The sequence below is a fragment of the Triticum urartu genome, chromosome 3 (assembly GCF_003073215.2).
Source record: "Triticum urartu cultivar G1812 chromosome 3, Tu2.1, whole genome shotgun sequence".
Taxonomy (NCBI): domain Eukaryota; kingdom Viridiplantae; phylum Streptophyta; class Magnoliopsida; order Poales; family Poaceae; genus Triticum; species Triticum urartu.
Genome location: NC_053024.1, coordinates 687,172,033 through 687,198,988, shown reverse-complemented (window position 1 = coordinate 687,198,988; position 26,956 = coordinate 687,172,033). Strand labels below are relative to the sequence as shown.

General features: G+C 47.2%; 1 pseudogene; it reads right to left on the bottom strand.

Moving 5' to 3' along the window:
- Positions 1-6,660: 6,660 nt before the first annotated feature.
- Positions 6,661-7,858, bottom strand: LOC125547177 (annotated as a pseudogene).
- Positions 7,859-26,956: the final 19,098 nt, after the last annotated feature.

The following is a 26,956-nucleotide window of genomic DNA, read 5'->3' as shown; positions in this document are numbered from 1 at the left end:
TCTTCATGCTCCTTCACGGTAAGCGCCATGACTAATGTTTGCTGCCGAAAGGTCGCAAGCCTGGTCTCAACATCTGAGTCATCTGAATCGAACGAATCGGAGAGCAAGAACTTCTCGCACGGGCTCAACTCCATCTACATGCACACCGGCGCGTGAATCAACAACACAGCTCGCAAAAATCACAAAAAAGGGACTAACCGGTGGCGGCAGGGCGGCGGCGACGGGGACGTCTCTTCTCGCCGGATCCGTGTGGGGGCGGTGCAGCTGCTCGGCACGGGAGAGTGTGGGGCGGCCCTGCGGCACGATTCCGCCCGCAGATATGGCCGGAATCGCCGGCGGGGGGCGGGCGGAAGCAAGGGCGGGCGGCGGCGGAAGGAAGGTGAAAAGAGTGCGGGGCTGAAATGTCCCTCCCGCCAACCGCTTCTCTCTGATGCAGGGCACCGCAGCAGCGAGGGAGAAACCCGCGTTTTCCCGGGTTGGGGCCGGGATTTTGCCGCACCCCTCAAAAAATTTTGCAGGCCGTGACGGTATGCAGGGTCTGGTCGGGCAGGTTTTCCGACCCGTACCCGCATTTTGGCGGTTATTTTGTGGGTCGGGGGCGGATGCGGGGTCTGCTAGAGTTGCTCTAACTAGGTTTCTGAAACGGGTTGCAGCCTAGGCCCTAGTGTGAGTGTGAGCGAATCTGAAACAACCTTTTGTTCTGAAAAAAGGCCTTTTAATTACTCGTGTTCTATCCCCTCAAAAAGAAAACTCATGTTATGATAATATACAAGTGATCAGCAGCATCTTGGAGTTTGCCATCTTAAGTTTATCTTCATATGGAGCAATGATATTTTTTTTCCCGATAATGATATTGCAACGATTAGATTAACAAGAGTGTGAGTGAGAAGAATATAGGGGAGCAGACAGTGGCACACACGACTTACATCAATGTAGAGAAACCCATCTTTGGTGGGCACAATTTCTTCCACCACTGGCAGGGAGGAGAAACCACCCAGGCGTACTAGCCCCATCTTATATGGATATCGGGGTCTAGGGTTTATATAGGATCCTAGTCAGTCATGGTTAGGGAGGAGTCCTCGTACACATCATTTCCCTTTTATTATATACTCCAAGTCTTCTGAGTCCTTTTCTTTATAGGGCCCATGGCCGACACAACGGACTAGAGCACACCCGACCTAGGGGGCCTCGGGCCGCCCTACTTACTCTCTCTTCCGGTATGATGAGGCGCTCCTGGGCGTAACACTATTATTAGCAGCCCCCTGAGCCGATCTTCGAGCTTGGATGTGGCTTGGCAAGAGCTGATCTCAGGCGCTGGCTTTTGCAAGCTTGTCGAGGTTGCAACCGGTTCATGAAACTCCCTTGAAAGTAGACCCGCACAACCAATTTCGTCAAGGAGGATGGGTCGTGCTTCACAACCGGTGTCCTTGATCTTCATGTTCTTCTAATACAGCTCACTCATCTGAATGGTAGCCGCATCCGATCTTGAGTTGTCGATGTAGATAGTCGACCTTCATGGGAAGCTTCCCCCGTAAAGACGGTTTCCCGTGAGATGATATCCCACAAAACACTTATGAATTTTTTCAAAAAGGGACGTCGGCCCCAGGGGAACCAGAACAACTCCGGTCCAGCTGGTCGAGCCAGATCGACTTGGTTCCGTTGACCATTGGTCAACTAGATGTGCGTGCAGTAAAGCGGTCCCATCAAGGCCATGTCTCACCATGGCAATCTTGACGAGGCGAAACATCTCGGGCACCAACATCATTAATGGGACGCCTCGAACCCCATGCGTCTTAGAGCATCTCCAGCCGTTTGCCCCCCCCCCCCCCCTCCAAGGAGACATGTTTTTCGCCGCTTGGGGGGCTGCCGGTGAGAAGTTTGGCCTGGGGGGTGGAATTTTGCCCACTCGTTGCGCCCCTAGAGTTAGCTGGAGTAGCAGCAGCAGCTCGCCACCGCAAATCCACCACTGCCGACGCACCCCCGTCATCGCCGCCGATGCAGGAGCAGCAGCTCACCAGTCGCCACCGCAAATCCACCGCCGCCGACGCACCACCGTCCACCGCCAACTCCGCGCTCGGGGCTGCCCGTGGCCGACGCGCCCGGTGCCGAGGCCACCCGTGGTCGCCACGCTCGGGGCCGGTGCGCCCGGTGCCGGGCCTGCCTGTGGCCTCCACGCTCGGGGCCTCCCGTGGCAGCTGCTGCGTCGACTCCGGCGCCGTTCACGACAGAAGCACCAACCAGTGCGGCAACAGCGACGTCGCCACGGTGGTCCACGGCGAGGTGCCTCTCGCGCAGGCCGTGGATCCGGCGCCGACGAAGGAGGACGAGTCGGTCTGCTCCGACGAGGAGTACGGCCTGCTCCATCGGCGTGGCATACTTGTGCGAGATGTGCCGCAGGCAAAGAGGAGAGAAGTTGTGAGGAAAAGAGGAGAGAGAGTGAGGAGAGAGGCTGACTTGTGGGGGTTTTGCATGCAAAAAAGAGGGCCGGCGCTCCATCTGCCCCCCAGCTTTCTGGGTTTGGGTTGGGACCGCCTGACGTAATTTCGGCCAAATCCGGTGCTATTTGAGCTTTTGGGGGTATGACTAGGGGAAAAATGCGCGCCGGCAATGAAAAAGGCCTCCTTGGGGGGGGGGGGGGGGGGGCTGGGGGGGGGGGGGGGGGGGGGGGGGGGCTGTTGCGGGGCCTAGTGGAGATGCTCTTAACCACATGTCAGTCACTTTCTTGGATTTTAGATCCAAATTAGTGTACATGAATAAAATGACTAGTGATTCTCAAAAAAATGGGCAGGTTATCCTGTCGCGTGTCATGGTGTGGTCACTACTGCTTCCCATTCTATGAGTGCTTTATAAGGGAAAATGGTCCGAACTCTCTTGGATTTTAGATCCAAATCAGTGTACATGAATAAAATTACAAGTGATTCTAAAAAAATGGGCAGGTTATCCTGCCGCGTGTCATGGTGTGGTCACTACTGCTTCCCATGCTATCAAAGCTTTATAAGGAAAAATGGTCCGAACTCGCATGACTCCACCTCCATTGCTCTTCTCGACTGAGCTTTCCCTCTCTGTCCACATTGGCGTATTCTCCATGTGCGCCTATCGACGACTGATCCAGGCAGCGAAGAGCGGCGCTGCGAGCAAGGAGGTCGTCGAAGGCAACAAACGGAAACGAAGGTCGCCTGCAACACCAAGGGGAAGTGGTTGGCCTTTACTGCCATTGTGGCACATCTTCACCATCTCTTGAGCAAGGGTACCTACTGCCACTGCAGTTCGCGGACTGCCGCTCGCCGGTGGTGATGATCGAAGAAGGGGAGGCCGCCGAAGTCGTCCTGATGTATAGCGGGAGGATGAGCGAGTTTGTTTTATCCCTTCCCTCCTCCGCGGCCTCAGATTTCTGGTACATCCTTTCTTTCGAGGACTACGACACTATTATAGGCTTCAACTGTATCTCCTCACCCCGAATGACATCGTACACATTGTCTGCTTTTATGGCCTTGTGTGAATGATTTCTAAGCGTCGAGCCCCGCTTCAGCCTCTAGAGACGGTACTTCCAGTGAAGATCCAGACCAGCGTCACCGAGACAAGCGAGTGTGACCTTGGAAGGGGACACCTTGGGATATACCGACCTGCGAGTGCCACCGACAACGTTACTTGGGATTCCACGTACGTCACACAAAACCACCTTCTTGTCCTCTCGGGGTAAACCAAATGATTTTGATAATTCGAGGTTGTTCCCCAATAGATTTTGGGGTTGAGAATTGTAAGTAAAAACATGACATAAGTTTATGATCAAAAATATGAACTTCTCTCTCACCAGTCGGGGTCCCATCCTAGGAACGGGAAGAATTGCGATGATCTTTTGGGAAATAACATGAATGGGTTTGGGCTAGGCTTAACCGAGCTTTGTTTTGCAAGTTGAAGAAACATAGAAGAAATACATAGTTAATCCACTTAACCCTAAATATTGATGTACTTTAGTAGTATAAGAAATCTTTGTCATTACTATATTGTACTTACTTTACTGAAATATAGTGGGTGCCTTTGTGATTTTAACATATCGGTTTACTTCGCAAATAAGCCAATGATTTTTTTTACGGTTTTGCTTTACCAAAACAAGCTACATCTATAATGACTGTTCGCAATAGCATTCCTTCTTAATTAGTTTTTGCCAAGTTCTAGAATGTTTTTTATTTCTGTTCCTTATTTTCCACCTTTGATTTGATGAGATAGGTGTATTTTTATTTATGTAGTAAACAACGTGTCACCACCTTCGAATTCGGGTCGAGTGGAGAATACTTGCACCAGTTTTGGTAGTTCATGAGGTCTAGAATTTCCGAGAGCGAGAAAAAAGGCAAGGTGGAAAAATATATCTACAATATAACTTGAAGGGGTAAATAGTAGCAAAGGGCAGTTCCATGATTTCCAGTAGCAGTGTTTACATAGTAGCAAGGAAACTCCCAAGAGCAATATCTTCACCCCTCAAGTGGGTTCTTCAGCGAATATTTAGCTCAAGAATGATTTGTCACGGTGGATACGGTCAACGACTTGGCAAGCTATCAGAGAGGGATAAAAAGAAAAGCAATGATATGGCTAAAGTGCTGCAACACTGAGATAAAAAGGAGATACACTGCTGCTGAATGGTAAACTACCTGCTGTTCAAAGTTCACCCACCTGTCTATATTACTTTCAACTACTGTTCTCTGCATACTTACTGTTGCAGCACTACGAGAGCTGTCGAGATCGGGTTCAGTTCTAAACCACTATTGTTTCATAGTATGATCCAATCCACTCATTCGTACACTCTGAACGGGATATAGCGATAGTATAGTACAACACCAGCCCGGCAGAAATATGCTAACATCTGAATCTACCAAACACAACTGTATCCTGAAACAACAACAAGCAAAACTGCGTCCAGAACTTCATTATGCACAGCACCGCTCAAGTATAGTTATTAACAGAAATTATGCTACAAACTGTGTTTCTGCAGTAGTGCAAAGCAAGAATTACAAAAATAGACGCAACAGTACGCTTGTATCTTGTTCTAAGCCCCACTGCAGCATACATCAGTTCCATGGATCACAAGTAAGAAAAATTCAAAACCCGTTTCTCGCCTAGAACAAGACATTGCAAAATGAACAAAGCCAACATGGAAGAACAAGGGCACAGTGTCAAAGCATCAATTGCAGATTCAGAATTCAGAAAGGGAAAAGGTGATCCAACACTTTCTAATGCACAAAATAAGCAGCAGACTGCATTGCTAAGAGGCAGGCAATACAAGGGAAGAACATGTTGATACACAGACAAAAGGAAGAATCATGCAGTGAAATTGATAGAGCATTAGGTTGACATTATTGCCCTAATTAAGGCAACAAACAGTAGTTCCGCTTTCACCATACGTGATCTCACCTAGAGTCAACCTATTTCTTGCTTGCTCGGAACAATTCAAGGCATAGGAAATTGACAAAACAAAGGACCAGAGTCAAAACAGGAACAGTTTTGCTAATGAAAAGCTTCCCAAAGTTAGAACAAGTTTTGTCGGTGCCTTATAACATTTGTTCCAATGTCAGATGAGAATCCAGGACATTTATGGTGTAGCTGGAGATAAGCTGGATAATCGTGAAAGAACGGCCGGCGACAAGGAAAACCGTTGTCCTGCTTCACGAAATCAATGGCTTTAGAGATCATCTCTGGTTTCTTAGTACTTGTGGATGCGAGTGGACTAACTCATGTGTTCAGTGCAGTCCCAGTCTTCTCTAGACGAATACTACTACAACACCCCACCAAAAAAAACCAAAAAGATATACCACTACAACTCCTGGAAGGAGATAAGTATAATTTATCCAATTACCGCAATAGTGGTGAGCTTACTCTCCATAAGAGCGACCTAACCAGATGCACCAGATGCATGAAAAAAACATAAATACTTTAGAAACGGGGCAGTAGCCCAATAGCTAGTGTCACAGTGTGCACCCGGCAACCAGAGTTCGACTCCTGTGTGGAGAGAATGTCTCGGATTCTCACAAAGGACACGCATATGTCGGCTCTTTCCTATCCGTTCAACAAAAATTTCACCTACCAGACCGTTTCGAAGAAAACATAATTATGACAGAACACTTCATTGAAAAGTTGACTATTATGATGCAATACAGAAGCATTTAAATTTACCAATAGTGCTCCAAGGTCTTCCAGAAGTCAGGTGTGACCTGCAAATCAGGAAGGAGGAGAATCTGCCTCTTTTTGTTGCCAACTACAACAAAGGGTCGAAACAGGAAACAACTAAAAACTGACTATTAAGAAGGCCAGTGGATAAAGTGGTAAAATCAATTCTTCCGTTCGAGATAGGGATATGAGGAATATATAGATAGCAAAAAAATTGAGTACTGAGAAGACCACTAGAAAATAGAGACATGAGGCAGATCAGTTGGAAAATACTTCAAAAGCAGATCCAAATGTCATGGTAATTTTAACATCAACATAAACAGTTGTCACATCATCCCAAAAGGGTATCGAAACAAGCATTTCATGCAACCACATAACAGTCACTTCTGATCATAACATCTTATACAACAACACAAAAGGGAGACATCAGCAAGCTCATACTTGATCCAATTCCTAGACATTGCAGCTCATCAGGATATTAAGAACCTCACCCAACATCCGTCAGACGAAAGGTGAAGCATCCACGGCATGGCCTTCTAGTGTCGTGAAAAAATCATGCCAAACAAGAGTTTGTTTGAACCGACCTTCACCAACATATAAGTCTTGGAAGCTAGCAACCAGTTTTCCATCAGTGTCAACATAAAACAGCCAGTTCTGCGATTGACCAAACCTGACCAGCAAGAGCACGTCGCCATCACCTGAAACAACGGTCACATGCCAATAGCTATTACCATTAAGGCCTTCAAACTTCCCCCAGATTTCTGCAATTGTCAAATCAACCCGGTACTTTAAGTCCCAAACCTCACTTTCATAGTTCTGCAGCACCCATATATCAACAATTTTCTTGGCCTTGTCACAGCTATAGATACCAAGCATGTCATCCATCTCAAAGATACATGAGTAGTTGGTGGGAGCAAGGGGAGCACGTATCTGCCGAAACGACTCAGCTACTGTGTTGAATACAATTACTAGTTTGCTTTCAAGCTGAAAAAATTCAGTCTCCCCATACACCGGGGTATAACACACTGGGTGCCAATGCAAGCTATCACGGACCTGGACAGGCGCATGGAAGATCGCCGATTGCAATTTGGTCTTGGAGCACCCAATGTACCTAGGTGCCTCATCGGAGCCCAGCTCCAAGACATACCAACCAGTTCGGTCAGTAGACGAGTCCATGAAGCTCCTCCCTTGCAGTAACAGCCCGTACTTGCCCGTAGGGCGGTGTGGGTACATCCCCAAGATGTTGAAGTCCTTTGAGTGTCCGCGTGAGGGAGGCATGCTGACGAGTGACCGGGTTGCAGACGGCGAGGAGGGCGCGAGAGCCTTGGCCGGGGCGAGAGCCAACCATCTCAGGAGGCTTGGAGAGAATGAGGAGGCCATCGCAGGAGGCCTCGAGCTTGAAGGGCTGGGAGAGAGCAAGCCGAGCGACGGTGTGGAGCTGGGACGCTGCGGCGGCCCGGTGGTCGAAGGTGAGGATGTTACGGTAACCGTCGTTGAAGAGGATGGGGAGGGCGGGCTGGCGGGCGTGGTGGGCGAGGAGGAATCGGCGGTTGGTGGTGGCGCAGCGCCAGTCGCGGCGGACGGCGCGGCTGCGGAGGATGGATTTGGGGTCGAGGCGGACGAGGATCTCCCATACCACGATCTCGTCTGGGAGGCCGGGGAGGAGGGTCGTCGCTGCTGCTGCCACGGCCTCGGCCATGGTTGCTGCTGCTGCCGCCGCGGCGTCTGCCATGGTCGCCGGCTGGGTGGAGTTGTGCTAGGTGTGGGTGTGGTGGCGGCGGATGGGAGGGTGGGTAGGGGTGTGTTTCGGTGTAGGGTTTCAGGGAGGAAACAAATTTCGGAAATGGAGATGAGCTCTGTCTGGGCTCTGAAACGCACTGGGCCCAGAAGCACATCACTCGCATCCTTTTCTTCCTTTAGTTTACTCATATTCTCAGTTCTCAAACGAAAGAACAAACCTCATGTTCTAATAAGATAGGATTGATCAGCAGCATCTTGGAGCTTGCCATTTTATGTTTGTTTGCATATGGAAAATGACAATGCAACTATGAGATTAAGAAGAATGGGAGTGACGAGAATGTAGGGAAGCTGAAAAGGGTGAGGCTATCTCGCGCGCGCGTCAACGGTCGATTTTCGATAGGAGCACCTTTTCTTCTTTGGCATTTATTCCTTTTCTAACCCGAATCAAAAATTGTACGTGACCGTTCACCTTTCCTTGAAGCATCCCCGGGGCCAATGTTTATATTAGAGAGAGAATGAACTGCGGGGCCCGGTATTATCTCTCTAATATAACCATGGGGCGGAGCTATCTCATGCACGCCGACGGTCGATTTCCGACAGGAGCAACTTTTCTTATTTGTCATGTATTCCTTTTCTAATCTGGACCAAAAACACCGGGCCCGCGCTTGAATTCAGGGGGGTATGTTTATATTAGAGAGAAAATGAACCACGGGGCTTGGTATTCTCTCCCTAATATAACCGTGGGGTGAGGCTATCTCGCACGCGTCAACTGTCGATTTTTGACAGGAGTACCTTTTCTTCTTTGGCATTTATTCATTTTTTAATCTTGACCAAAATACTGGGCCTCGCGGTTGAACCCAGGGGGCGTGCTTATATTATAGAGAGAATACCGGGCCCCATGGTTGAATTGGGGGTTATTAGAGGAAAAACACCGTTTCCCACATGCATGCAACCATCCACCACTTTCCCACGTAGCACTAGATGGTGAGGCATCCGATAGCAACCCGGCAGCGACATCCGTGTTGGCATTGCGTGCAGCAGCGCTCGCTCGTGAAGGAGTTGTTTCGAGCTGAAAGTGGCATTGCTGACGACTGAGAAAGTCTTGTAATATCTTTTGATATTCTAGAAAATGGATGGGAGAAATACATGTCATTGAGAAAAAGAAAGAACAAATGGGTGGTTCAAACTCAAGATGTTGTTAGAAGGATGTAGAGTCTTCGTCAATTTCAAAATGTTGAGCAGTATCTCATAGGTAGTAGGGGTAGGTGATGAAACTGAAACTGACATATCTCAAGGTAGGGGATCCTAAGATAGATGCCTTGAAACAAGAGTAACACAAACACATAGATTTTTCTGAGATTCAAGGTCTCCGAGGAGATTACACCCTACGTCCTACTTGTGTTTATTGTGTTGAAGTAAGCACAGAGTACAAATATCTACTAAAAGATTGTACAGAGTACATAATTTTCTTCTTTGGCATTTATTCCTTTTTTAATCCGAATCAAAAATTGTACGTGACCGTTCACCTTTCCATTGTAGCATCCCCCGGGGCCCATGTTTATATTAGAAAGAGAATGAACCACGGGCCCCGGTATTATCTCTCTAATATAACCATGGGGCGGAGCTATCTCAGGCCCGCCGACGGTCGATTTTTGACAGGATACTACTAGAAAAAGGGCTATAGATGTAAATGACACTAATGGCGCACCAGACATGTGGTGCGCCATTAGTATTTGGACACTAATAGCGCACCACATCCACGGTGCGCCATTAGTAACAAATTTTTTTAAAAAAAATTCAAAACTACTAATGGCGCACCGTGGGAGTGGTGCGTCATTATGGTGCACCGCTCCCACGGTGCGCCATTAGTAAAAAAAATTAAATTTTTTTCAAAACTACTAATGGCGCACCGTGGGAGTGGTGCACCATTACTAGTTGAACTAGTAGTGGCGCACCACTCCCATGGTGCGCCATTAGTAAAAATTTAGTAAAAAAAATTTAGTTTTTTTTCAAAACTACTAATGGCGCACCACTCCCACGGTGCGCCATTAGTAACTTGGCCAGCACTTCCACCGAATGCACCCCCCCCCACCCCCCGCGTGGACCGCCTTTTCAGTTTAAAAAAATAAAAATAAATGATGGAAATGTCAAAAAAATAAAAGAAAATAAGTTTTCCATGTGATATGTGGTCTAGTTGTTGTGAAAATTTACAAATATGAATTTCGACTTTATTTGCGAAATCTCTCGAGAATTTGTAAAATGGGCATAACTTTTGCGTACGAACTCGGATGAAAAAGTTTTTTATATGAAAAATCATCTACTCGAAAAGTTACATCGGAATTTAAAATTTTCAAAATCCCCAAAAACCTAACAGAAAAAAAAGTTACGGGGCTTCTAAGATCCGGAGGCAAAAAAAATCAAAAAATTTCAAACTTTATAGTGGCGCTTAGGATGCTAGGTGCGCCACTAGTAACAGAAAAAAATTGGTTTTGAAAATAAAATTGAATTATTTTTCAAAATATGATACGTAATATGATCGGGAAGTTTGAAATATTTTTTCAAAATTTCATCATACTCATGAATATAAACAAAGTCGTAGACATCAGTAAGGTTTAATAGGATTGATATGATAGATATATCAACAAGTGCCTGTGAAGTGAAGTAGTGCTGGGGTTGGATAGAACTATGAAGTTAAGCGTGCTTGGGCACTGGAGTAGTGTGAGGATGGGTAACCTTTTGGGAAGTTTGACCACAGAGTGCGATTTGACCTGAGATTAAGTATATTGACTCAAAATTAAGCCATAGTGACCCAAGATTAAGAAAAAAAATTGAATTTTTTTTAAAAAATGAAAAAAATTGAATTTTTTTTTGAAAAATAATATTACTAATGGCGCACTTCTATGTGGTGCGCCATTACTATAGTAATGACGCACCTCTAGGCATACTAATGGCGCACTACTGGTGCGCCATTAGTAGGCCTTTTCCTAGTAGTGGGAGCAACTTTTCTTATTTGTCATTTATTCCTTTTCTAATCTAGACCAAAAACACCGGGCCCGTGCTTGAACTCATGGGGGAGAGGGGGGGCATGTTTATATTAGAGAGAGAATGAACCGCGGGGCTTGGTATTCTCTCTCTAATATAACCGTGGGGCGAGGCTATCTCGCACGTGCCAACTGTCGATTTTTGACAGGAGTACCTTTTCTTCTTTCGCATTTATTCATTTTCTAATCTTGACCAAAAACACCGGGCCCGCGCTTGAATTTAGGGGGGCATGTATATATTAGAGAGAGAATGAACCACGAGGCCTGGTATTCTCTCTCTAATATAACCGTGGGGCGAGGCTACCTCGCGCGTGCCAACTATCGATTTTTGACAAGACTATCTTTTCTTCTTTGGCATTTATTCATTTTCTAATCTGGACCAAAAATATTGTACCTCACGGTAGAACTCAGAGGGCATATTTATATTATAGAGAGAATACCGGGCCCCATGGTTGAATTGGGGGTTATTAGAGGGAAAACACCGTTCCCCACATGCATGCAACCATCCACCACTTTCCCACTTTTTTTTACAGGAAGGCCTTCACGGCTAGCTTTATTAATCAATCATACTTACATCGTTTGCTAGGGATTTAACAATAAACTCAGGGGGTGCATCCAACCACACAGAGGGAGAATTTGTACTTCCCCAACTAGCTAGCTCATGAGCAATTACATTTGACTCTCAATTACAATGCTCAATGTTACCTTCCCGAAATCACGTAGCAAGACTCTACATTCTTCTAAAACTGGGGCTGCCACCATAACATGACCTTCGTTCATCCGTAGGGCATCAACCACCACAATATTATCCATTCTCGGCATCACATTGTTGCATCCACCACTTTCCCACGTAGCACTAGATGGTAGGGCATGCGATAGCAACCCGATAGTGACATTCGTGTTGGCATTGCATGCAACATCGCTCGCTCGTGAAGGAGTTGTTTCGAGCTGAAAGTGGCATCGCTGACGACCGAGAAAGTCGTGTAATATCTTTTGATATTCTAGAGAATGGATGGGAGAAATACATGTCATTGATAAAAAAAGAAAGAATAAATAGGTGGTTCAAACTCAAGATGTTGTTAGAAGGATGTAGAGACTTCGTCAATTTCAAGATGTTGTGCAGTATCTCGAAGGTCGTAGGGGTAGGGTGATGAAACTGAAACTGGCATATCTTAAGGTAGGGGATCCTAAGATAGTGCCTTGAAACAAGAGTAACACAAACACATAGATTTTTCTGAGATTTAGGGTCTCCGAGGAGATAACACCTTACGTCCTCCTTGTGTTTATTGTGTTGGAGTAAGTACAGAGTACAAATATCTACCAAGAGATTGTAATGTGCCCTTTACAAGCTAGGCCATTGTTTATATATTTACCGGGGGTCCTAGGGTATATGGAACCTAGTCGGCTACATATGAGGAGACAGAATCCTCCACGAATATAGCGTCTTGGAGTATACGCGAAGTCTTTTGGAACATTCTAGTTATGCGTCATGGGCCTCTCGATGTGGCATAGGTCGAAACCGACAAGGGGTCCTCAGCCCGGGCCACCAGGACGGGAATCGACATGGTGAGAGGCCCCTAAACCGGTCTTCAAGATTGGACGCACTTTGTCTCAACCGAATTGCACATCATCTTCAGTCGTCGGTCTTGAAACTGGTTCAACGAAAGCATCCCTTTTTAGTTAAGTCTTGACATCGAACTGCCTTTGAGGTTACTAACACCATCTCGATCTCTGACAAATTTTGAAAGAACTTGAGCCAAGATGCACGTCGGAAATGTCTCCCGCACAACCGACCCATGGGCGCGAAGTATTTCCACGCTCCCGATGTAATAATTATCAGATATGGTTTTGACAATGAAGACCGATCTCATCTATGGGTCCACTTGTCCATGTGGCATCCTTGGACTGGTGGTCAACATGACGTGCATACGTGGGTATGGGGCCCACCAAGGTCACGTCCCATCAAGAGGGACGTGCACCTTGATCCCGCATCAACGTCTTCTTCCAGCCGAGCTCCATCAATCGAGCTGCCATCTGAGGTGACAGAGATGGGACATGAAATATTGAAGGAGATAATTGAATTGCATACATGCAATATTTCCCACGTAGTGAGTGATAGTGTCTTGGACTAAGGGATATTCATCGGGTCATCTCCTGCCCAGGAGGGCCGGACCGAGGACCCCCGTAATGATTTACAAGTGGGCCACATTCATCGGGCCCATGACACCAAGAGGGGGACACACCTGAAGACTTGGCGTATAATCCAAGACTTAGGGCTAGTTTGGTTGGCATCCGCACCAACGCTTGCCTGGCTGCACAATGCATGGAATCTGCCTGGACGGTGTTTTGTTGGTGTCCTAGGAGTGAAAATACATGGCTGGCCTGGCTGCCACGGCCACGTGGTTAGCCTGGTGAAGTAAAGAAAAACAAATGGAAGTAGGTTGCTTAACCCATTGTCTCGGCTCATACTAGGCGGTAGATTTCTTCAGACCTGGGTAAAATCACGTGTCTCTATTACCATCGCACCAAAGATGCTTGTTTGGGACCTCCTACCCAAGGTCTGCTAGATTTGACTATCAGCGAGTCGCTTGAATCCGGCCTCTGGAATGCTTCCGAAGTAGCGTGCATCACCCGGTCTTGAGTTGTTGATGAAGATAGCCGGACTCCCCGGCAAGAAATATCCGAACAAGCCGACTTCCGCGAGCTGATTTCTCATGAATTTATTTTTGATTGGCGCAATTTTATTCTTTGCAGAGATATATAGCCAGCCCGAAAGGTGAATATTAACCCAAAATCCTGTATGCACCTATAGTAGCTTATCCAAAGTACATACAAATATTGTGTCCTACAATTACCAAGGTGCAGCATGGCAAGGAAGATGCCAGATTGCGGGTTGGTGAAACATTATCTTTGCAGAAAAAACCGCAATGTTGCAGTAGCCCCCGAGACTCAGGTCAGGCACAAGCGGCCAACCTAAGGATTGAAATCTTCCTTGGTAGGAGCTTTGCATTATCAAGTAGAAAACCGCTGATCCAGTAGCCCTCGAGACCTAGGTCACTTTGCAAAATTGTTCTGAGGATCAAATCCAAACTTGGGAACATAGTTAGAGCAAAAAGGTATGTGTAGTAGTCCCCGGGACTAAGGTCAGGAGCAAGTGGCCGACCTAAGAATAAAAATCCTCCATGAAAACCCACATTGCACTTAAAAAAATTCATGAGAAATGCTGATGAAGTACCTAGACTCGGTTCGGGCAGCATGGTTGGCCTGAGTATCAAAATCTTCCTCGTGGGACTTGAATAAATCAAAACTGGAAAGTAGTAGCCCCTGAGACTTAGTTCGGCCATCGTGGCCGACCTGAGGATCGAAATCTTCTCGGGAACTACCTCAACGGAGCAACAATTTTTGTGGACAAGAAGCCCCTAGACCGACTATGTGGGATCCACCGATCAACTTGCGAGATGCCGACCTGGAATGTTGTTGTATCCACATATATCATCACACTAATTTGCATGCAACTATTTATTTCCAATACTCACTGTCCAGACCTATTTAGTGTACCCGTATTGCCGGCCTGTGTACATCAACAGGAGAGAAAATCCATACCAGCACACTAACTAATTTACATGCACTGACCAGTCTTATTTAGCACACACATCCCATCGCAGCGTAGTGGACGGGAGGCGTGCTCACCCACTTGCGAAGCTCGGAAGCTCGCCGGTCCACGAGAAGGACTCCTCGAGCCAAGCGGCCGACGGCGGTAACCGCTTACGCGTGGGCTCAGGCTCGGCCTTGGGCTCGATGACATACGGCGGCGGGACGTAGAGGGGAGCATGGACGGAGCCCCCCGCTGCCGATAAGGCAAGGGCCTACTCCAGGCCATCCCACTGCGCGTCCTCCTCCAGCCGTCTTTCCTCGAGCGCGCTGCAGGTCCACCTCAAGCGCATCTTGGTACGCAGCCTCCGCCTCCTACTCCGGCAAGACCTCCAGGTGTGGCGGGGGAACGGCATGGTCAATGTGCACGCCGCGGCTACGCTCCTCGTGCTCTAACACAAACCAGCGCTACCAGTTGGGGGAGTCTGGCACGTAGGCACGCATCACGCGCTGCTATGGCGTAAGAAGCTCGCGGTGCCGGCGAACCTCCTCGGCGTTCGCCCACGGCGAGTACGGCATCGTCGGAATGGGGAATGCGTTGCGGGGCCAGGTGCCAGCTGTGCGGTAGGCTGACATATGGATATTGGAGCAGCTGGCGGTACTGCCAGTGCCACCGCGCCTAGTGGATTAGGATGTACAACTGTTCGCACTCCCGCGGTGGCCCGCTGCGTTGAGCCGGCCACAGAGGAGGAGGAGGCGCGTGGAAGAGCTCGCGCCGGCGCTAAACTTCCCCGTTCCCTTCCAGATGTGGACAGGGGATGGAAGTGGATGAGCCCCCCCCCCCCCCCCCCCCAACGCTTGCATTAAAAAGGATGGTCATGTGGTGCTTCCACTCACTGTCAGGCAGGCCCGAGGTAGGTGGTCGCGTTTAATGTAACCGTGGGTGGTAGTTGGGCGGCTGACAAGTGACGCCGCGGCGTACACCGAGAGGGCGCTCGCCGAGTCCATTTCGTGTCCGCATGGACGCAAACTAAGCGTAAATTTGGGCCTGAAATGCGTCCAAATGGACATCGAGCTGAGGCGGTATGGGTTTGGGTCCGCGCTTTGGGCCAGAGCTTTCGTCCATTTCGACCCAAACGAACATGCGCAGACGAATTAGGTTGTTGAGTTGGAGTTGCCCTTGCTAGCCCGCCTACTCAAACCACCAAAGAAAAACTCAAGCTCGCCCTTTAACAGACCCACCGACTTCCATGTATGTCCTTTAACAGATCCATGAATTTCAAGCTTGGCATGTCCCAGAAACACTTGGACAGACCTCCAAGTAAGGGATTGTTGGCCAGGTCTAGGAAATTGAGATGAGTATAGTTGCAAATAAATTCCTCGCCCCGACTTGTGAGAAGCGTGTCATACAGCTGGTTTTCATTGAAAGACATTACCTCAAGCAGTGGTAGATGCATGCCTAGACAGTCTCGTGTGCAACGATGTTGTTTGCCATGAAGTCGGCCGACTGAAGGGTCATGCAGTTTTGAAATGTCTGGTGTTGAATGCTCGGAAATCCATTGGATCCAGCATGGACTGTACGCAATGCTCGCCCGGCGAAAATGGATGATGGAAACAACCAGGAGATGTTGTTATTTGCAATGTTGACCATATTCAGGCGGCTGCTATTCGGCTATTCCCAAGCTCGGGGGTGATGTGGCCTCCAAGTTGATTTTAATTAGATATCCATTCATGTAGGACAAAGGAACATAAGGTTCTTAAACATGTCCTTATCCTAGATTGTTGTGTTACTAGCCCTAGACCAGCTTCTAGCTTGAACAGCATCTTGCAAAGCCCCCAAGTGGAACCCTAGTCTGAGCCTAGGTAGATTCTGGTACAAACTTATATGTTTCTGGTTAAAAATGTTCTAATCACTTGGGGTTTTCAAATACAATGGGAGAAAAATTAGAAAATTGTAGCTGGATTCAGCTTGAACGTGGCCATGGATCTGTGTAACTTAGTATACTTTGGACAACTGCTGGCTGTAATGAGCCAAGTCTTTGTTTCAGAATGGCCATGATGAACTTAGATTATAATGTCAGGTTCAAAAAACTCAGATTAATATTGACAGTACATTACTATAGCCTTGAATTGGTAGAGGAATTTTTTGTGTATGCATGCTTGACAATACAGACTATAGGCCTGATTTGTTCTATTTGTCACTGCCTGCGTAATTTCAATGATTTCTCTCTTGTATAAATAAATATATATACGTACCAGGTAATAGAAAATGTTCAGATTCTGAAGTAAAAGGCTCAATAACCTTTAATCTAAATTAGAAGAGATAAGTTTATCACCAAAAAAATGTGTGACTGTTCAAAAAGGTATCATGATAAGATTCTCATGAGACAGTGTAGCTTATATTGGTTCATTATCTCGGATTCATTGTATTTAAGTGAGAACCCTCTGATGTGAAACAATATTATGACAGTGTAGTTCGTTATCTGAGACTCATTGTATATGAGAGAGAACCCTCTGACCTGCAACAATATTATGAATTAGAGCATCTCTAGCAGACCCCTTATATCGCGTCGACAATATTATGATGATAATGGATGCGATGTCTTTTGGGTTGTGGCGTGAAAACTATGCTCAAATGTCGCCAAAATTGTGTTTGAATTATCGGAATTTGTTTTTTATTTGTCAAAATCACGGTCAATTGGATTGTGTGGTTTTAAGGTTTGAGGGCCTAAATCGGCAGCGCGCGGGGGATATTCTCTTTTACCGCTTGGGTTTGCGGGCTTTGTTCGGCCACAGCCGATTTCGGTCTTTAAAACGTGTTTTTCTCGGCCCTTATCCGTGGTTTAAGGGTCGCGGCTTTAAGGGGTCTGCTAGAGATGCTCTTAGTTCTGTAGGCTGGAAGGATGATAATAACACTGATGATAGAAGCGAGCTGGACTACCACCCAGCAGCGGGATAAGTTACAGCAAGAGATTGCGTCTGTGAATTCATAACAGAAACTTCTAGAACTTTTTCCCTAAGATCACAACCAATGTCTTGGATTCCACTGTTTTGCAACAAAGGAACATAATATCCAGTCAAAGATTTCGATCTTTTTTCTGTTTGTAAGACCTATATGTACCATTGAGCAAAAATGACCGAACATGGCTGAAAACCTGTATATACTTTGCTTTTCTCGAAAATGGATGGGAGCTATAGATGCAATTGATTAAAGAAACAATAAGTGTGTGGTTCAAACTTCACATGTAAATTTATACATTTCAGATGAGTCAATCAAAGCTGCAGTCTGCAGATCATATTGGGGCATAGCATCTGTTGCCAAGTTTTTCCATCATGAAAGCAATTCTACATGAAATGTAATTATGGATTTCTAATGCGACATGGACATTGAATGATCGTATGGATGCAAGGGGCACGCCGCTAGGCCCACAAAACTACATGGTAGCTACAAATTATACTGATTAAAGCAAACGGCACTGAAGAATGGTTTGGCCAAATTAAAGCACGGTGTGGATTTTTGCAGCTTTTATAGCGTGTTTGAGCTTGGTTCTCTCAAAAAGAGAACACAGTACAATTTTCTGCATTACTACCATGTTTGGCATAAGTTTGTGAATTGAGTTTGCATTTTATTTCACATGCTGTCTTGTGAAATGCACCAACAAGGCAAAAAGTAGAGCCCTGATAGTTGCATTCAGCCACTGAAATAACATTAGTACTAGGTAATAAGACTGCGTACGATGATCTCGAAGAGATCTAATACAATGGTTTCCACCAGTGTTTATATACCATATCAATGGACACTCCCCATAGCCAAAATGTTCACTCAAGTGAATGCTTCAGCGAATATTTAGGCTAATAATCATAACCTTTTTTTGCTGGAGGTAAGAATTGTAACCTAGTGCATTACCGTGGTAGATATGTCCGGCATGTTGTCAGAAAGGCTGTGGTGGGTCACCCGGCCCTGGGTGCTTCATGGAATGGGCCACAACAATCTTGGACACCAACAAACAGCAGCAGATGAGGTAGAAAGTACAGAAGAAGCATTCATTCACAGAATCTGCGGTATCTGTCTCAACAAAGAAATGAAAGCTTCGGAGGAAGAAAGCTAAGCGATTAATGTGCTTCATCGCTTATATATTGCACTTTGATTCAGTTGACCCCTGAACAATAATCATCTGACTAGATAAATTGAATTGTTTTGAAACGTTAACTGAATGAATTGACGTTGTCAATGGTTAGATGTAAAATATAAAGTTTCATTAGTTAGATGAGAATTCAACTTACCAGGATCCAAAGAAGCCGCCAAATAAAGCCCCCCCCCCCCCCCCCCCAAGAACCAGGGCCACGAAAAAACCAGGCCCTCCAGATGGTACCAGACCCCACGCTCATGGTCATGGGCTTCCCCAACCTGGTCCTCCGGGCCCATGCGGATCAATTGCGCCAATAGAAACTGCTGCTGAATGGTAACCATGGCTTCACAAGAACTCAACCAAGGCCTTATATTCAGAAAACAAACCAAGACTTCTTTTAGAGAAAAAGCTAACTAAGACTTGTTGCAGCAGTTCTTCCATGTGAAGAATTACTGTGCATACAACTGCTGCTCCATGGATCACCTGCTACATGTTCCAACTACTAATCATAATTCTCTTCTTACTCCCCAACCTGGTTAGCAAAAGATTTGACTTAGTAGGATCAGAAGATTCCACCAAAGCCCAAGCCCCAACGCAAAGTTTCTTCCTAGCACGAGCTATGCGGTACCTCTTATCTGGACTGTTCGTTTGCTTGAGGATTTGTGCAGAAAAAAGTATCACGAGGAGTGCAGTTGTTCGCTGCAGTGTCATTAGCAGGAGGTGCTGTCCTGTCTGCATGGCTACAGCGTAGTATGTCATATCCCTGCTCCCTAGGCTCACTGCTGCAACAGTGAAAGACAGAGAAAGAATGGGGCAAAGCTAATAGAAAAGTGTGGCGCCCCTACCGGAAAAATGAAGAGAGAGGTAGCATGAAAGAGTGAGAAAAAAATAATTGAGAAATTTTCTTTGAGAGAAGAGAAAGTGCCTACGCGGGAGACTCAAAGAGAGAGAGAGAGAAAATTCTTTGCAAAATTTGAAGAGGCAGGTAGCATGTCACAGAGAGAGATGACTGATTTTTTTATCAGAGAGAAGAGAGAGAGAGAGCAGTTGTGTGAGGAATTTTTTTGGAGGGAAGCTTTATTTACGAAGATGAAAGATAATATGTAAGAGAGCATGCGCATGTCGGCATGTGGATGTAGATTCCAGTTGCATGTGAGGAGTGAGAGAGCTTTTTGTGAGGAAAGATTCCTTCTTGTAGATAGCCAGCAAGTCAACTAGTGAGAGAGCACGTCATCCATCAGAGTGAGTGTTTTTTTTTTGGTAGCACTGTAGCAATGACAGTGCTGCATGGTGTCAGAAACTGTAGCCTTTCTTGCGCGTCGCTATCGGCGTCCAGCCGGTGCCAGAATATTAAGCGTTGAGCACCTGCCTAGCTGCTGATTTTCGAATCTTATGCACATATCCAGATGCACGGGAGCCCAGATTGAACGTCTAAGATAGAGGGTACCGTGTAGCTCGTCCTACAAAAAACCGCTCTCCCCTATCGCACACCAACCGGTTCCTGGACTTCCAGACTACCCAGAGGAGAGAGCACATCGCCAGGCTAGGAGAGGACGGCTCCAGGATGGGTGACAGGCAGAGAAAGCGCCCAAACATTTTCCACCATGCAATCTACAGGGAAGCAACGACTTCTGAGGACACGCGCCCACATCAGACGCAGACTGGGGCACTCTAGAAAGAGAGGTGCGGGATTGACTCCGAATGCCCCGGGCAGAAAGGGCAGTCATCATAATCAAGACAACCAATTCGATGAAGGAAGGCCCGCGTACGAATGTTGCCATGTCACAGAATCCAGGCGTACACCGTACCTTGGCCTTGAGGGGCATGAAGCCATCCCAGTTGAGGCCATGGCGGAAATATGTAAAGAGAGTCGATCTACGGTATCCCTTTAGAAACAGAAACTGCAAAAAACGACACAATATTTATATGGAGAGAACATCTTTTTCTTTGTGCGTTCAGGGCACTGATGATTGCATTCATTTTCTGAAATAACACTAGTACGGATAGCTAAATAGGACTGAAAACAGTGATCTCCAGGAGACTATAACACCATGGCTTTCAGTAGTGTTGACACAGTATGCAGCATCTTCAGCAAGGTGGGTTCTTCAGCGAATATATGCCGTGGCTCGGCAAACTTTCAGAGAGGGGGCACAGGGCCACCTGGACCCGGGTGTCCAAAGAGAGGGCGGCAGCAATCTTGGAGTAGGCAGCAGTAGCAGAGGAGATAGAAGCTGCAGAAGAACCATTCGAATCAGAGTTTCAGCTTCAGAACTCAATTGTAGTCAAAAAAAAAAAATAGAACTCTTTTTTTTTGCAGAACTAAACAAACCTTTTTTTTTGCGAGTAAAGAACTAAACAAACCTGATGCAGCAGTTCGAGGTGAAGAAGAATTTATAGAGGTAGCGTGAGAACTAGTAGTTGTGCTTGTGCATGTACCTGCTGACTGCTGTTCAATAGCTCACCCACTGTTCTCTGTTACTTTCAACAACTCTTCTCTTCTTACATGACCATGGAATGATAAACTGAAACAGTGCCCGCGCGGGCAGAGACACTGTTTGATGACTTGTTTCAGAAAATGTAAAATATGCCCTATTTTAAGCCAGTAGCTCTTTTTAGGAAAAACCATCCAACAGCTGATCTATCATAAACTTTTTGAAAAAACAAATTTGGGCTGCCCTAAAATGCGGCAGCCGATGCTGTAAATATACAACACGTGGGTGACTGCTGCAAAAACAAAATGGCTAGCAGATCGGCCACGCCGCCGCCTCCAGATCCGTGACCGCACCCTCCGTCGTCGGATCCACACACCACACCTATCAACCGTCCGCGTGACCCACTATATCTTGCTGCTGCTGCCGGAATGCGCCGAAATCTGTCGTGCACCCGCAGCCAAAATCCGCCGCCGCCGCATCCGCATCTCCTCTCCTCCTCCTTCCCTAGAGTCATCGCCTCCTTCCCTGGCGTCGCCGCATCCTCGTCATGCCGCCGAAGGGCAAAGGCAACGCCGACTTCTAGGGGGTGCGACCGCGACCGTTTGACCGGTTCGGCGTCGTGTTCTAGCACGACGGTCAGAGGTATTGGCTCGGCACCTACCCGACGGCCAACATTGCCGCCCGTGCCTACAATGTTGCGCCATGTAGGCTCGACCTGCCGTGCGAGAGGCTCAACTTTCCGGAGATCAAGTCTCGGGCGGTGGCGGAGCACGTCGAGTCTCGGTGACCATTGATTCTAGCCCGATCCCATGACCCTCATTGTTATCAATGAGTGGGACACCAGTCGAGAGAGGAGACGAGGAGGCGATGGCGAGGTTTGAGAGGAAGCACCCGAAGTACATGCAGAACGAGATGGAGTTGTACTGGAAGAGGGATCTCGAGAAGTCCAAGCGCAAGAACAACGTCGAGGCAGGGCCATCATTTGGGGTCAAGAAGGAGGAGGATTCCGACGATGATGACATTGATTGGGATAACCTATAGTGTGTTTGTAGTTTGCATGGCGTAGTTCAAGTTTACATGTTGTAGTGAACTATGTTGCATGTATAAACTTTGAATGTGGTCGAAGTAGTTCTGAAGTATGAAATATGGTCGAAGTAGTTATAATTTCCATTTTGCGAGAAACATATGGTTTCGCTGTTTTGGGTGCCCTATTACAGGGCAGTTGTTGGAGACGGTACTTTCTCGTATAAAAAAATTGCATTTTTATGCCCTAAATTTTACTCCAAATCCAAAATCTTGCCCTAAAATAGGCAGCTATTGGAGATGCTCTTAATACAAAGAACACGATCAACTTTAAACACAAAAAAACCGGCGGCACAAATCGCAAGTGCCCTAGAACAAAGGCTACCATTAAAACTTTAACTTCCCTACTACTAGTAGCAACTCATAACATTCATGTGGCATGTGCGACAATTACAAGCACACAAAAATTCACACCCACTAGAAATAAGCATCGGATTTGAGGCCGCGTGCATGCATATCATGCACTAGGCAGCAGGCGGTACAATCCAATAAGGTTTGACGCGTGCAAGAGTCAAGTCACGTTCATGAACCACAAGAATCTCAATGAGTTGTTCCCCCAAGTCGTAGATGCACAGATCCCCATCATCCTCGACGAAGTTCTTCATGAAGTAGATGCGGTTTCCCTGCAGGTTGCAGGCGCCCGCTGGGCAAGAAACCGCATTGCCCCCGCGAGCCAACATGAAGACCCTGTATCCAATGTCATGCACGTTGCGCCAGCAGCGGCCATGGTCGAAATCCATCTTGAAGACAAGGACGGCGCCGATGTCATCGGGGTTGAATTCCCGAAAGCAAACGCAGACCCGGAACAGCTCCCCGAGGGACTCCAGCAGCCAAGACACCCCGGAGCACATGCCTTCCGGTAGAGTGATGGCGGCGTCCACGTCCTCGAGCGTATGAAGCTCAGCAGTGGGAGCAGGAGGGGTGCCGAAGTTGAGCTGAACGAAGCCCATCTTGTATCGGTTTGATTCCGAGAAGATGAAGTGCAGCTTCCCTCCCTGCGCGGCGACGAGGGTGGGGATGACTCGCTTGGTCGGGGGAGTGGAAGTGGAGCCGCCGTCGCCGTCACTGACGTCCTCTGGCTCTGGGTCTGGGAGAGTGTACTCACCGACATCGTATGTGTGCTGCCCCCATGCCCTCCTGCTTCCGCCGTTGACTCGGCAGAACCACATTTCGGGGTCCTCGACGTCGAACAGGACGACGGCGCAGTCGGAGTGCGCGACGGAGCTATGGGTCAGGAGGCAGGTGCAGCTGGTGGGGACATAGTGGTCGTCTTTTATGGGCGGGAGGGGTATGGCCTCTCCGGTGATCGGATGCCACAACCAGGTCTCCCACGGGGAGGCGCCGTGGATGATGAAGATCCAGCCCTGCCGGGTGGCGAAGCTGATCTGGTTGTCCTGCGGGGATAGCATGGCCGGTGTCGCCTCCATGCATGTTCTCTCTTCCGATATGCTGAACATGAGCATCTCGGGGATAACTTCTTGATCATCGCCTCCGACTCCGATCGCTGTCGTCGACTCGTTCCGTGTGGGCTGGTGCTCGAAGACGAGCAGTGGCAATGACTGGAGGGCGCCGGTGCTGCTGCACGCCATTCCTGATCGATCGTCGTTGAAACTGAATTCAATCTCCGGCCGGTAGGTGCGCGCTGTCGTCGTCGGTGGACGCGAAGAAATCCCCAATGACTCTGCCTCTGCTCTTAGCTTATTTCGCTCCGTGCTTATAATAATTGATCTACGGACGGCAGATACGAATATGACTCTTTTTTTGAACGATAATACGAATATGACTTTATAGAAGAAGCTAAGTTGACTAGAGTCCGAGTCGACCATGTATTCTTTTACCGAATCTAAATTGGACTCTCATTTTTTTAAAGCATCTAAATTAGACTCTGATTGTCCTAGTCAGTATGCAAATAGAGTTTTCTGTGCGCAAAAAAAAGAAAAGCATAGAGTTTTCCTTGTTTTCAAAAAAATGCAGAATATACACTAAAATGCCATATATGGCGACACTTTCCTCATGGCCTGCACACTAGTAGCATGGTTTTATTTTATGTTTTCCCTTTTATTTTCTGTTTTATTTTTCATTTTTTGATTTTTTTTCAGGAAACTTTCGATATATTCATCTTCGATCATGGCAGTGCAACAATCATCAGAAATAATAAAAATTGAATTCAAATTCGTCGACCATCTAGCAACGACTACAAGCACTGAAGCGACCCAAAGGTGCGCCGCCGTCATCGCCCCTCCCTCGCCGGAGCCAGGCACAACTTGTTGTAGCACTCCTAAAGCCCCATAAGACCGACGCACCAGAATAGCAACCGCCGCTGATGAAGAGAAATTTAGATCGAAAGGATCTAACCCGAAGACACATGACACAAAGACAAACAAAGATCGGATCCGAATAGATCCACCAAAGACAACCACAAACCAAATCCCGCGAGATTCGCCGAAGACGCACCTCCACACTCCCTTCGATGATGCTAGATGCACCACCGTGATGGGGGCTAGGCGGGAAGAACCTTATTCCATCTTCGGCGAGCCGCCACCGTCTCGTCTTCCTTATTGAACAGGAGGACGACGCAGTCACACTAGTAGAAAACAGGGCTTTGGTCCAGGCCGGGTCAGCCCATTAGTCCCGGTTCAGTTCAGAACCGGGACCAATGGGGGCATTGGACCCAGTTCGTGAGCCCAGGGGGCCGGCCGGGCCACGTGGGCCATTGGTCCCGGTTCATCTGGACCTTTTGGTCCCGATTGGTGGGATGAACCGGGACCAATGGGCCTCGCTCTTGGCCCACCACCATTGATCCCGGTTGGTGGCTTGAACCGGGACCAAAGGCTCCCCTTTAGTCCCGGTTCATGCCACCAACCGGGACCAATGAAGTGCCTATATATACCCCCTCGCGTGAGAGCAGAGCACACTGCTCTGTTTTTTTCTGGCCGAGGGGGAGAGGGCTTGGTGGTGCTCTAGCTCACCTCCTATGCACACAAGGTGTTCGATGGAATGCCAGAGCCACACTACTTAAGCTTTCTCCTCTCCAAGCTCGACCTCCAAGCTCCATTTTCCACAATATTTGTCTAGGTTTAGCGGTCCTTCACGCCCCGTCCCCGTCTTCACCGCCGTCGATCACCCGCGCCGAGCTCATCGCCGGCACCACCGTGGTGAGCCTCTTGTTCTTATCTTCTATCTGAAAGGAAAAATATTCTTACTTGTATGTTTACATAGATACTTGTATTATTTTCTTACTTTTATTATTGCATCTTATATAGTGCGATGGTTTTGGTATCCGCCCCCGTCGGCCCTCGTCCTGTCTATGATTCGGATGTGGTATATATATTATCTTTATAACTGTTGGTTCATTTATTGTTTATGAAAATTATGCCGACCAACGTGACATAGATTTTATTTATGTAGGATGTATGTAAATTGGAAATGCCAACCGACCCTATTGTCGAGAGGTTAAATTTAGTTGAAGAAGAAAATAATTTGTTGAAGGAAAAAATAAAAAAAAATTGAGAAGGAGAAGATGATATTGGAGTTGCATGTTGCGGATGTCGTCGATGATCACAAGATCAAGATGGATGCAATGCGCTTGAAGATTAGAAAGATTAGAAAATATGCCATTCATACCGAGGCTTGGTATCATTATGCCGTTGGATCAATTGTTACCTTGGTTGTGATTATGATCGCATTGAAATGTTTTACATAGTTTCAATATATGGTTTAATTAATTAGATGCTCTGGAGAGCTATATGTTGTTAGATGAGAACTATGTATGCACTTTGGTTTTAATGTGATGATGAACTTCTATTAATTTGGACACTTAATTATATATAATGCACGCAGATGAACCGGCAATGGATGTACGGTGACAGACATACCTGCGAGTACATTAAGGGCGTGCATGAGTTTCTCGATGCGGCTGAGGCAAACAAGCAGAATGGTTTTATGTGTTGTCCATGCACTGAATGTGGGAATACGAGGTCTTATCTAACCGAAAAATCCTTCACTCCCACCTGCTTTACAAGGGTTTCATGCCACACTATAATGTTTGGACGAGGCATGGAGAAATAGGGGTTATGATGGAAGACGGCGAAGAAGAAGAGTACGATGACAACTATGTGCCCCCTGAATACGGTGATGCTGCAACTGGGGGAGCTGGTGAAGATCAAGAGGAACCAGACGATGTGCCCAATGATGCTGCAACGGGTGAAGCTGCTGAAGATTAAGAGGAACCAAACGATGTGTCCGATGATGATGATCTCCGCCGGGTCATTGTCGATGCAAGGACGCAATGGAAAGTCAAAAGGAGAAGCTGAAGTTCGATCACATGTTAGAGGATCACAAAAAAGGGTTGTACCCCAATTGCGAAGATGGCAACACAAAGCTCGGTACCGTACTGGAATTGCTGCAGTGGAAGGCAGAGAATGCTGTGGCTGACAAAAGATTTGAGAAGCTACTGAAAATATTGAAGAAGAAGCTTCCAAAGGATAACGAATTGCCCGACAGTACATACGCAGCAAAGAAGGTCGTATGCCCTCTAGGATTGGAGGTGGAGAAGATACATGCATGCCCTAATGACTGCATCCTCTACCGCGGTGCATACAAGGATCTGAACGCATGCCCGGTATGCGGTGCATTGCGGTATAAGATCAGACGAGATGACCCTGGTGATGTTGACGGCGAGCCCCCCAGGAAGAGGGTTCCTGCGAAGGTGATGTGGTATGCTCCTATAATACCACGGTTGAAACGTCTGTTCAGAAATGAAGAGCATTCCAAGTTGATG